Source organism: Chelonus insularis, unplaced genomic scaffold (genome assembly GCF_013357705.1).
Source record: "Chelonus insularis isolate UGA/USDA-ARS -01 unplaced genomic scaffold, ASM1335770v1 contig_131_pilon, whole genome shotgun sequence".
In the NCBI taxonomy this organism is placed as follows: Eukaryota; Metazoa; Arthropoda; class Insecta; order Hymenoptera; family Braconidae; genus Chelonus; species Chelonus insularis.
The window spans coordinates 885,720-899,090 of record NW_023276372.1 but is presented as its reverse complement, the minus strand read 5'-3'; the positions used below and the strand labels follow the sequence as shown (position 1 = coordinate 899,090).

General features: G+C 32.6%; 1 protein-coding gene across 4 annotated transcripts in view; it reads right to left on the bottom strand.

Annotated features, from left to right (window-relative positions):
* The window catches only part of pdm3 (pou domain motif 3), an 82,951-nt gene extending 71,989 nt beyond the window's left edge, over window positions 1-10,962 (bottom strand). For all 4 annotated transcript variants that reach the window (XM_035094251.1, XM_035094261.1, XM_035094268.1 and 1 more), the window contains exon 1: window positions 9,992-10,962. The gene's annotated coding sequence lies outside the window, so the exon portion shown is untranslated. The remainder of the gene's footprint in view (window positions 1-9,991) is intronic.
* Window positions 10,963-13,371: the final 2,409 nt, after the last annotated feature.

Sequence of the window (13,371 nt, the reverse complement as noted above, 5' to 3'; positions counted from 1 at the left end):
GAATCTTTTATACATTTTTATTCTTTTGCTGTTTATTGATAATTCTGTCAATTAGTCGCTCCATGAAGTAGAAATACACCGTCATTTTTTGGTTATAAAAATGTGTTTGCGCTGTTTTTGTTAATTTTGCGCTTCAATTATTATAATAAGAATATAAAAGAAACTATGTTTCAGCTTGGAAAAAATATTTTGTGAACATTTTTCGGTACAATGATCCTATAATTTGTAAAAATTTATATCATCAAAGAAAAATTCATAGATAAATAGTCTAGATAAATTAGTTTCATTATTCTACTATCCCTGGTAGAAAGTTACTCGATTCCTACTCTTCATTCTATAAAGATCCATTAAATCACGCCATCTACGACTCAAAAATAATTAAGCATAGTTATGATAAGTAATAACATAATTCAACAAATGGCCCCTTCTGAATTTAGGTATGCATTAAGTTTTTTTTGGGCACTAAAAATATTTTGAGGTTAAGAAAAGACTTCAATTGTGTCTTTCCAATAATTGAAACACTGGAAAACCCCTTGACAGTGCTCCGAAAAAATTCCTACTAAAGTCAATAAGTTTTTTATCCATCATCATAATTATTTATTTATTAAAAAATTGTATTTTCTATTCCACCTAGTATATAATTTACTTTTACGATACATTCTTTTATTTTAAACACAGCCCCTCCGTTGTGATCTTCATCTTGATCTGACAGAATGAAGATCATCAATTTAAAGTCAGAATGGTATTAATTGCTACGTGTTTTGCAGATCTCGAAAATTATTACAAATTTTAACCATCAGCTGTCGGCATGAAATGATTCGTATAGGAGTAGATTTAGCCTCGAGCGAATGTACAATCGAGCAATCCCGTGAGATATAATAGCGGTTATTTGGAAACTGGATCAATTAGTAAAGCCGATTTAAATGCAATAATGATTGGTGTGCATTATTATACTGAAAGTGGTAAGATTTAACAACATGATGCGTCAAAAAGCTGATACGGTCAAATTCAAAAAGAAACGAGGTTTAGTTGTGCCCTTGAAAATTATACACTGTTTGATAGACACAAATATACCCGCATCAACCGATCCGAAATAAAATAAGATGAATGGAAAAAAAACTCACAGCATTAGTCAATCCTATAAACTCTCTACTAAGTTAGAGATAGTAGAGAGTTAGAGATAACTTTTTTTCAAAATATCATCATTACTCTAATTATAAACGTACTTAAGTATAATATAATATGTATCGAAACTGATGTCACTTAAAAATTTTATTAACTCGAAAGATATCTATACAATTGGCGCTAAAAGATTATAATTGTAAGTATTATATTCGAACTCTATCAATAATCCATTACTGAATTGGAAATTTAATATGAAAAATTAATAAAACTGGAGAGAGAAATGTTAAATTAGATATTTTGGAGATTTATTTTGGAATATTATTTAAAAAGCAACTGATGATTGAGAGCAAAAATTCGTTGTTAAGTTTCGAGAAAGGGTTATGTATTTAAATCTGATCTAGGTATTTGGAGGTATTCAATGTGTCAATAAACTAGAAGTAACATGTAATTTAAATTTAATCCTGATATTTAGGAATATGTAAAAGGATGAAAAAAAGAAGTATTGTAAATAGAATAGAAGCAGCACATTGGCAGCATCATCGTCAGCAATAGCAGCGGCTGTAGTATGTAATTAAGGGGCTTGATTGATGTTAATTCAAAGGGTAATTAAGAATGTTGCGCATAAAAATCCAGTAATTTATGGTCATTGGGGATAATTATATGTTGACCAGCTTGTAATTGCAAGCACTCGGTGGCCTACAGACAACGACCGAGAGAGAATCCTCCCGTTGCGTGTATGGCAATATATACCGTCCCAGATCGTAGCTTATTATAGGGACTAGATAGATAAGGTGGGTTTAGAAAAGACGCCTCTGGCCACTGGGGCGCGCCCTCGCTCTCGCGGTTTATGCTTCAGGCTATACGAGCCTCTCTCAATCCTCTTAGTCTACTGCCCGACAATTTATGAGACTGATTCTAAGCTTGAGAATTCTCCAGACCTTGGCACTTTACACCACCAGACTTTCTGCGAGAACATACACTGAAGAGCGATCAATCTATAAATAACACAGCCGGATAATCATACATGCTTTTCAAAGACTCTTTGTTCTTTAGTTCAATCCTTCAGCCTCTCTACCAAACTCTGTTTGATTCCGTCTTTGCTTTCTTATTTGCCATGTCAATCCAAATGCGATCAAACGACTGACTGTGCAGCTTATATACCAGTAGGGGGAAATAATAATCGGAGACCCTCTCCAATATCGATGCCAATGCATTTAATTATTATTCGACGTGGCGATTAAACTGAAAAGCATTGGCATATCGAGTACGCTAGTACTCTCGTTGGTAACGCTCATTGCTGTATCCCTCCTACTTGAAAGACAGCCAATGAAAGTTGTTCCCAGCAGGACCAGTTGGCAACCGCCCATTGCGACTTTGTCCAGAGGATGTGCTTTCAACGTATCCGCTATAACTAATAGTCTAGTTTGTAGCATAATCATCACTTTCTATTAATAAGTACCATATATTTATTCACATCAACTGCTTGAGAAAAAGACGGAAACTCATTTCAAGCTGCACATGGTACTGTGCTCCTCTTTGCTCGATATTCCAACAACTTTTCAGTTCTACATTCATGGTGAACTAAGTACCGAGGTAATGCTCGTTTCGTGCGATACCATTCTGTCAGAAATCCACCGGGCTTTGTCTGGAGTCACGAAACGCAAGGATTAAACCCAACACCAGTGCTACCAGTGTTAATACAAGGCTGTGTGAACGGCTTGTTATACACCAGCACCTTGCATGTGCGTGCCAACGCCCATACCTAACGTACCGTAGGTGCCACACCAAGCCCATATACGAATACCATACTGCTTCCCTATTACTCATTACACTCCATAAATTGACTTCGGAAGAAGAATTTTTTTTAATGCCTAATCGGCCGCTTTTCAAGACCAGTAGTGGTACATTCTAGTGGAGAAAGTATTGAATTCATACTTTAATTTACTTAATTGATGGAGCAAATAAGAAAAAGACTTTTAATTAATGAATTATTTAAGTGGAAAATATCATAATTTCCATTTCAACATTTAATAAAATAATAATAATTAATAAGTTATCTTGACAGTTAGCTTCCTTAATTGACTTTGAAGACCTTTTAATAACAATTTTTATCTCGAGAAATGTGCATTTATTATTGAATAATTAGACCAATAATTTTATTATTATTATTTGTCTCAGATTATTCTCTAAATTTAGTTTAATATCCATTAAGTTATGGTCACTTAAAAATATCGAAGCTCCAACACTCGGACGGGTAAATTATAACCTCACATACACTAAGAAAAAATTTTTGCTGCTTAAAAAAAAGTTTATTTAAACAAGAAAAAAATTTTTAAATATTTTATATCTTTATGATAAGGTTGAATACAAGTGACATTGGATCAATTCTTATTTTCTGAGACACTATGGATCTTAAAAAAAATGTTCCATTCCATATTAGAATACACCAATACTCACAAGAAGAGGGTCCAGGTTTGAGGAAAGGGATTCTATATTACTATGCATAGAAAATTTTGACAAAATAGTAAAAATGTAGGATGTTCTCGTAGAACACTATTACAACCCCAAATATCGTCATAATCCCTTTCTTCAATCTTGGACCCTCTCCCTGTCGGATAGTTATCTTCAAAATAATCGAGCACAGTAAAAATGCATTAATTCAATGAATTATTTCTTATTATTTTAATTAACCATCAGATTCGAATCTATAAAAATGTTACTATGTCAATTCTAAAAAAATAATTCATTGCAATTATTCATAATATTGATTTTATTGGTTGAAAAAAATATTACTTGGTCGCAGTATTATTTCTTCAGTGTATCATTTTATGACCACTATTTTTCCAACATTAAAAATTCTCCAAAAATATTTGATGATCTTTGTGGCCGAAATAATTTTTTCTCTCGAATTTAATAAGCAATGGTGAATAAATTATCTTGAAAGTTGAGTATATTTAAATGATGAGGAATTATAGTGCCCCCTGGGATGGGTTGTAAAATGCAGGAAGAACATTTTATCTTTTACGACGCGGCTGACTTAGACGTTAGGGCTAAAAATTGTAATTCTGCTATGAGTCGACTGTGCGAGTGCATTAAACCTCGAATTACCACAAATAGAACTTTAAGCGCACGCAACCATTATAATGGCACTACTCCCCTGCTGAGGATGTATTTAGGTACTCCAACTGCTTTCATGTCTCACGCTGGGCCCGTGTGTGGCAATTTGACATATGGTCTGATATTTCCTTCTCAATTTTCTCCTAGTCTTTATTATTATGTTACGAACAATATAGATAAGAGATTAAAACACGATTCTTATCGTTGATATGATATAATATTCAATTTTGAATGAAGTTTGAAATATTACTTGTGCAAAATGATAATACATGTTACACGTGACATGGCATACGTACAATTAATGAGAGCTCTTTACTTTTCTCTTGTTCTGTTCCTTCTTCTTTTTGATTTTCATCGAGGTTATTATTAGAGTGCAAAAAAAAAGAACTTGAATGATCGTAAAAGTTGAGAATGTCTTGTATACTTTTGATGGGCTGGTTGCTTTTAAACACAAATTAGGTCCATTAGAGACATCGAGCGTACAAAAAACACTCAAGTCATGGTACTGCCGTGGGTCTTGAGTTGGTAACCCTTCTGGGCGTTACGCACGTGCGTGCTTCTTTATAAATTATTTGAATTAATGACAGTGCACGCTTCAACTGAGTGTCACGTCCTTCAATAGTGAATCATTTTTCATTACACTGAATTTTACAGTAATTATTAACAATTTTTATTTTTTTTTCTATTGCAAAGCTTGAAAAAATCCTTTGGATTTGGTGTAATTTAGTCGATTATAAGAAAATAAAGTATCGGTATGTGTTAGGTGATGAAAGGACGCACGATTACACGGGATCATGAATCGATGGAGCGCGTTGATACGTGAAAAGGGTAGCACGTTGGAAAATTATTAGAGAGAAGCAAAGGGTATATGGCACATCGAAAGTGGATAAGTTGTCAAGAGAAATGTTCTCGCCTGCGAGATCGTCAGTGGAGAGTAAATCAAGAGAGACGGTGAAAACGAAAAGTGAGACAAGGGAGAGTTGGTGAATCGAAGTGAGACAAGGGTAGATGTAATAGAGATGGATAAAAGTATTACACAAAAAGATTTGAAAAGGGTTCGAAATTGATTCGTTTTCTTGACCTCGGTAACTATTGCTTATCTCTTTTTACTCTTTTCCTTTTAATCCAAAGAGCCAATCGCTCGAAACTTCATTCAAGCGAAAAATTCCCAGTTTTTCTATTTTTTCTTCCCTTAAATACCAATTCTACTTTAATGTCAAAAGTTTTGCAGATGAAATTTAATACATTTCTATTATTGATAATAGGTACAATAATTTCAACTTTTTATTGTTTAATAAATATCAGAATAAATCAATATTTCAAGCATGATTTATTACAAGAAAATTTCTCTTGTTTCATTCTTGTACAGTGAAACCTGTATAACTAGGATCTCAAGTGATTCAGGATTTTTTATCACTTATAGAAGCTTTTCATTTACCCAGTTACACTTTCATTTCGACATGTATACATTTACTCACTTGTTTATCGTAAAATACCTTAGATATTACTGAAAAATAAAGCTCGAATAAAAGAAAGTCGTATGTTTGTATACAAACGTGGCGCAATTTATTAAAGTGTCTTACTTTTACAGGATATCAAGCTACAAGAAGCAAAAATCTAAGAAATCAATTCTTAATTGAGGATCTATAATTAAATTAAATTTCAAGATAAATTACAATGTTTGATATTAAATAGAAGTTGACAATTAGAATTCATTCATTACATAATTATAAAACTTTTGATAATTTTGTTTACAAGATATCTGAACTCATTTGTGCTATCGGATTTAGTGTTTAACCTAACTTTTGACTTAACTTTGGACATTTATTATTACTAAACTGAATTTGATATCTTTTAATTATTAGTTATTACTTTTGAACATTTTATAGATTAATTTTTAATTTTACTTAATGCAAAAACGTTTCTCACACGTCCAGGGCCCATTTAACCACGTTTCACTGTAGTTTGTTAAGATATTTAATTTATAATGATGATTAATCCAAGTATTATTATGTGAGTGTTTATTTCAAAAGTTTTAAGATACATCATTATCGAAAGTAAGATAATATAAAAGAATTAATTTCAAGTTAAATTGACGTAAGGCTATATTACTTCATAAATGTTAACATCAATGACCGATAAGACAATCGATCGATGTCCAAATACAATGAATTAATAGATCATTGTAATTGAAAATGATGACCATACGTAGATAAAAATAATTTTCAAACTGATATGAATATTACAAAATCTTCTATAAAAACTGTAAAATTTTTTAACATATAAAAATTTGTATGAACTCATCCCCTAGTTAAGAGTACGACACGAGAGTCACTCCCGCGCAAAATTCACCCTTCATATAAGCTTTGATACAACGTCGTTTCCTTTTGTGACCACTTTTCAAGTACCTACCCCAACAATATCGCGAGTCGAGTGCTGCCTTTGGGATTTTCTGCCGTCGGCGACCCTCAACCCCAGTCTCGACATTCCCTCCCTCATCGTCCCGCTCAAACTACCCTTCTATCGTTGCGTCTATTTCTCTCACCCTTCATTTATCTCCTTCTTCATTGCTCGATCGTCCTTCTCTCTACTATCAACTTACTGTAATCATCAAACCTTTCTCTCTCCACTTCTTTATCATTCTTTCGGATCTTTTATGATAAAACTATGATTACAATCTATTAAGAATCTTGAAAAAAAGAATGTTTTCTTGTATGATGTTAATTTCACACTTATCTCTTCTAATTTTACATAGTTTCTTTCTCATTCTTTTTTTTTTTTAAGTGAAAAAAAATTCCATTACAAATTGTAAAAGTTATAATTACATAAAGAAAACAGTCATGAAAATATTTCTAGAATTTTAGTAAAAAGAATTCTAGTAACATTTTCTACAATAAGTTTACTTGATTAGTCAAGTAATAAAGCTCTGATTATTTTCAATGAAATGAAAACTAAAATTAATTTAGTTGAAAAAATGATTTTTATGATGGAAAACAATTGGGATAAAAATTTCAGACAAACTATCATAAAAGAAACAATAATTTAATGAGATCGTTGAAATGGGTGGTATTCTTAGAACTTCCGTTGAAAATTCAGAAGCTGAAATGAGAGTGCAACCGAGTTTAAATTTTCAACATTTCCTTCATCCTCAGCTATTCAATAGTCCATTTTCGCACGAGTTAACCCGCGTGATCGATAATCGCACTATTAAACTTTGACACAAATTAAGAAACTCGTGACCGAGAGCCATATTTGCTTCACTCTCAATCCTTCAATTAGCATTTTCAGGTCGCGTCGAAGCAACATCGTCATCAACGCTGGTCTGTCGTACACTTTACAATATATAACATGACATAGTCCATGTATTCACGCTCTCGGGTGGTGCATGATTATCAGCTAATTACTAGGACTCAGCTAAATAGCCAAGAGGAAAATTATCACCGTGACTCCTACTATAGCTTGGACTAACGTATACTTGCCAACACCCAATCAGACACACGTGACGCTAATTCTAAACTTTCTAGCTTCCTCTTACTACATTTCCGCTTACACCTAATTAGCTAATTTATTTTTTTCAATTACAATTATTAAATTTATCTCATAAATTAATCCTCAAAAAAAAAAATGAAATTTTATACGAAATATAACAACCATCAATTATCCAACTGCTTCTAAAAAAAAAATATTCTCGTATTGTTATGACTAATTTGATTGCAACATTAACTTGAAAATAAAAATAGATCTTAAATATATATTGTCATGCAATTGTTTTTTTTTTCTTTTTAATGACAAAGAGTGAAAAATGAAAAATAGCTACATTGACCATTTCTTAAAATAATAAGTAAGATCAGTCTTCAATAATGCAGATGACCGAGAGACCCAGCTCAACTGCTCTATTTAACTCAGAGTTAAGAAGAAGATGACTTATTTACAAACATATTTAGATGACCTACCTAATTATACCGACTATTAGCTGCTTTATAATAAGTGTAAGTAAGAAAATACTGTTGGTAGCTCAATACTCGCCCAATTTGAACAGTGACTGATGTAACTGGGGCGTTGCAATGACGTAGCATTTCGTTTCTATTATATTAGTAAGATGCCAAAGCTGTGTTCATTTGAACTGTTCTCCTTTCTCTTTGAAATATTTATCTGGTAATCATCTCAATGGATGATTTTGTTATTTATAAATTACAATAACTGATGACTATTTCTATTTTAATATCATGATTATATACATGTGTGTGTATGTTTTATTTCAATAAGGATATGTATGTATTGAAGATTAATAAATTATCATCATAAACATCCGGTGACATCAGCCTACTTACAATTAGCAGCAGTTTGTAATTGTGAGTAATTAGAAATAATCAAGGAGTTAACTGTTACAAATTAATTGGAACCAACTGGATAAAATAATTAATAGCTAATTTTGAGATAGATAATTCATATAAAGAAACCTTGAAAGGATTTAAGATGAACTTTATCTACGTCATCGACAAGTATTATTTACGGATCTTTAATTAAATGGCTATTTCTCAAAAGATTATCGTAATAAAATAATGATATCAGTTTTATTTTTATTCAATTTATTCACTTCTTTCTCTTCATATTTTTTCTATATTTTTACTCGGAGAAATAATTTTTGCGATATAAAAAAATGTTAATTTAATCAATAAAAAGAATTTAGAATAATTTATATTTTTATGATAAGTTTAAATACAACTGACGTCAGATTAATTCTTACTCTCTGAGATACCGTGAATCTTAAAAAAATGATCCATTAATAAAATTGTCCACCAAGTATAAATGACGAGGACGATAATTATTGTTCATGAATTGCTATTTTACACTGTATCATTTGAAAGAACTAAAAATTCTCAAATCATTGAAAGCCAAATATTTTAATTTCTAGATGTATTATGTTCATTAATATTAAATAGATTATTTATTTTTAGAATCATTGCTTACTTTTTTTATATATATAATATATTACTTGTCCACAATAAATTTTTCTCGACATTAAAATAATAATTAAAAATCCCCGAATGTCTTTGAGGAAGAACGAATATTGACTTAACGCAAATTATGTTTTTCTCATAATAAAATTATTTATTTTATTAACAAAAGTATTGATAAGAGGATAAAAAATTTATCCATGTTATAAAAACATAATAAAATAACTTGATATGATAATTTTTATTTACACAGAAATATTAATTTACATAAAATTAAAAAATACGTTTCTATATAAAGTAAGTATGTGAAATAACAAATAATAATTTATCATATTTAAATAATATTCTTAATCATATAAAAAATCTTATTTCAGTATGTTTATTTGAGAATTATTCAAGACAGTAAGATAACGAAATATAAGACTGCTTTATAATACATTTTTAATTATTCTATTTGTCTCTCGCAGTGTTTACTGAGACACTCGTCTGCGAGTTGTTGAAACATATAATTTTCAGCTGAAAAATACCGCCGTGTTTGTGGTCACGTGCACAATGTAATTATTGCGATAATTAGGAGATTATTAAAGCCGCTGTCAGTTGTCTCGTGTCCCTCCTTACTCTTTGTCCTCTGTCCCTGGGTCTCGTCAGTCACATAACCCACTTGGCGATTTAATTAATGCCTCAACTGTGCGTACTATCACCAATTTACTATCCTAAGTATACTTAAATTGTCATTTCTCTTTCATTTACTCTTCAAAACAATTTGCGATGTTAAAAAAATTATTACTCACCTGTCTTACAAGTCTCCTGTTTCTTAGCGTCCTTGACCTGCAGATCGATCGGTGTCGTCCCTATGTTTAATGACTTTTCCCTTTGGTAAAAAGCCTCTTCTTGTGTCCCACGATATGTGTTTAATGTAAACAACTTCTCTCGTGTTTCACTCGTTACGTCATCATTCCAAAATGAAAATCCTCGCTCCGTTTTGACAAGATTTTTTTCAATCGTCGTTTTAACAATAATCTCGATAGAAATCGAGAATTAAATATTTATTTATTTTGTAATATTTTTATTCACTAAATTAATAATACAACTTTTCATTACTTTTGCTTTTTTAAAGTCACTTGGTCACGACTGTAAGTTTTCCCACACTGCTTACTGTTTATAGTAAAAACAATTATGTTTAATATATGTATTTTTTTTTTTTTGACGTCAGTTATCAGCTGTCACTTATGATTTTATAAATGGAATGTTTTATGAATTATTTTTACCATATTGCATATTGTACGTTATCTCTTCATTAAGATTAATTAAGAAGAATAAATAATTATGTCTGAAATATTCACCAGAGTGTCAACAATAAATATGAGTTCACAAAAAAAAACTGATTTAATCCACGATATTTTATATCCACACAATTTTTCACTGTGATAATTGTCACTCTATTCAGCAATCACTTGGTCCAGTTTGTCAGGGATGAACTTTGTTGTGTCTTAATAAGTTTCAATTTCGCGAGCTTAAATGAATTTAATCGAATGCAATGAATGGAATGAATTTAGTGGTAAGTTAAAATAGATATTTTTTTTTTTCCCCCAAATGAGTGTGTTTAAATGCAAACAGAAAATGAGTAAGAGCACAGCGTTAATGATGGATCACGTTGACGACCGGTATATGATGAAAGCGTGCGTACCACGTTGCCGCGCAAAGAGCGTAACGCGCGCAAACTCGCTCCTACAACCTCACGTGTCGCAGTCTCGCTGCGTTGTGGCGGGCGATCGTTTGCGTTAAGAGGCGGCAGGTTCGCGGATCAGACGCGCTTACTACCCGTCCGCGCAGTATCATCGGGGAGGGGGATTAAGGGGCGTGGAAAAGGCGGATCTAGTGCGCGGAGGTGGGCCGCGAGTTAGTCGCGAGATAGTTGTTATTATGATTGTTATGAGTGTCCAAGCTACCTCTCTGGAGGTAGAGCAAAGAGGACGTCTACAATGTTGGCCCCCTTTTCATCCCTCACAGGTTGCCCGTTGTCAACACTGACCCCTTCTCCGTACGGTTAAATCAGTTTGGAGCTGTGATGTAAATCGAACTTAAGAGGTTGTTGAGGGCACGAGAGGGGGCTTGAATATATTGTGACTCGCAAATTCTCCCGCGTTTTAAACAAAAAAGTCCCCGACAAATGTTTGAAATCCTAGAGATTGTCGATTCCGCGGATGTATGTAAAAACGAAGGGAGAGAAAAAAAATGTAGGGGGATGATGGCGAGCATTGCCACCGCCCCCAAAAATACAACGGTCGATAAAATTTTTTCCACGAGATTTTTTTTTTTAGTCTTATTATGCTGGGTAAGCCCTCACTGATAAATTAATATTCTCAATCTAAAAATAATAGGAAAAAATTGGTGAAAAAAAATTTTGAGTTTTAAAAACTACGATTACAATATTTGGTTCATGTTAACATTTTTCAACTCGACGAAACAACTTTTATACAATTAATAGAAACATGGGGAAAAAAATTTTTTTTTATTTAATAAAATAAAGTTATTTATAATTTTTGTCGATAATAAAAGCTGATAAATATTTCCCTATTAATTTTATTATGGTAAAACGTTTATTATTAATGCTGAGAAATTACACATATTTTATTACGTCTAAAAAAGAAAGAACCCCCCAAATACTATGATTACATGATGGCCTCAATATTTTTGTTGTTGGCTTAGTCACCATGATAAGCATTTTTTTTGGTAAATAAACGTTCTGTTTATTATTATATATCATATAATTAATCATGTTGATGAGTAATAATCTATTATAAATGTAGGATATACAGTATTTATAAAGAAAATGCAACGACCCTCTAAAAGATCCCTATCATCACATCTAAAACACGTCCGCACCCTTAACATTTCAACCCTACTTAGACTAGCCTCTTCTTCAACCCCTCACTATAGGTTTTTACGCGCGAATGACGCCTTATTTAAAGTTAAAGATATAGAGCTAGAGATTCGTGCCGTGGTTTCTGTAGAAAAACACCCCCTTTCTTCACCAGCACACCGAGAGCGTCAAGCCAGCTGACAGTAAATTAATGTTCTTATTTACAATACACAGACACATTACCCTTTCGTATCTTATTGATCGACCCTACTTATTTTCATTTAAAAATATTTTTTACTGATTCATTAGTTACCCAAGTCGAAATATAGGTATTTTTAATCCTTTCAAGTCCTGATTTTTAAGTATTTTAAATTACCTCATTATTATTATTTTAAATTCATCACTGCAAAGTACTTGTCAGGAACTTTAATCTTAATATCAATCTTTGCTATGACTGTTTTTAAAAAATTAATGGCTCCAAGGACACATTAATTCTTAAAAAACATCAGAGAAATAATATTGAGGATTAGAAACGGATTATAACCGAAAGAAAAAATTTCAAATATTAAAACAGACTTGGAAGTGGTAAAAATGATCTAAAAAGACTCAAACAAGTACCTTTGAAACATTTCATCTAATTTAATACGGATTTTTGAGTAAAAGATCCACATAAAATAAAGAGATTGTTTTTTTATTAAGACTGATGAATGACCTTTTTTTATCCCAAGATATCAATAAGTTTCATTGAGTCAAGTTAGAGCTGAGTCGATCGTGCGTCGTGACATGAAAACGAATGAATGGAATACGCGTGTCCTTCTTGCTCTTTCAGAAAGATCCGCGCTCTCTATACACGTAGAGAACCTGACCCCCATGATACGACAGTGAAGCCGGAACGGGGAGAGCCAGCTGGTGGCTCCAAAGTTGTAGGAGTCTGACTGCTATTGCAGGATGTAGGTCGTTGTTCTCACTCAGAAGCTCAAGCAGCCCCTATTCTATTTTCCTTGTTACTCTGCCAACCCCTTCCTACTTTTGCTCTTGCTCTACTTCGACGTGTAGTATCTACGTTCTTTCTCGCCCCTTCTCACTTGCTCCCTCGAGTCATTCATTCAACCTCTTCGTGTCTTTCGTCCCGCACTTCTCCACCACGTTGTCGTACCCCCATTGGATCGATTAAAAGTACAAAGTGTTGCCTCTATTCGTTGCTACGCTCATTCGTGGTCGACCACATTGCTCCGGTACTCTTGCTCGACACTGGGTTACCGACTCTCTTTCCTGGCTCCCTTTCTATTTTCCGTTACACCCCATCCC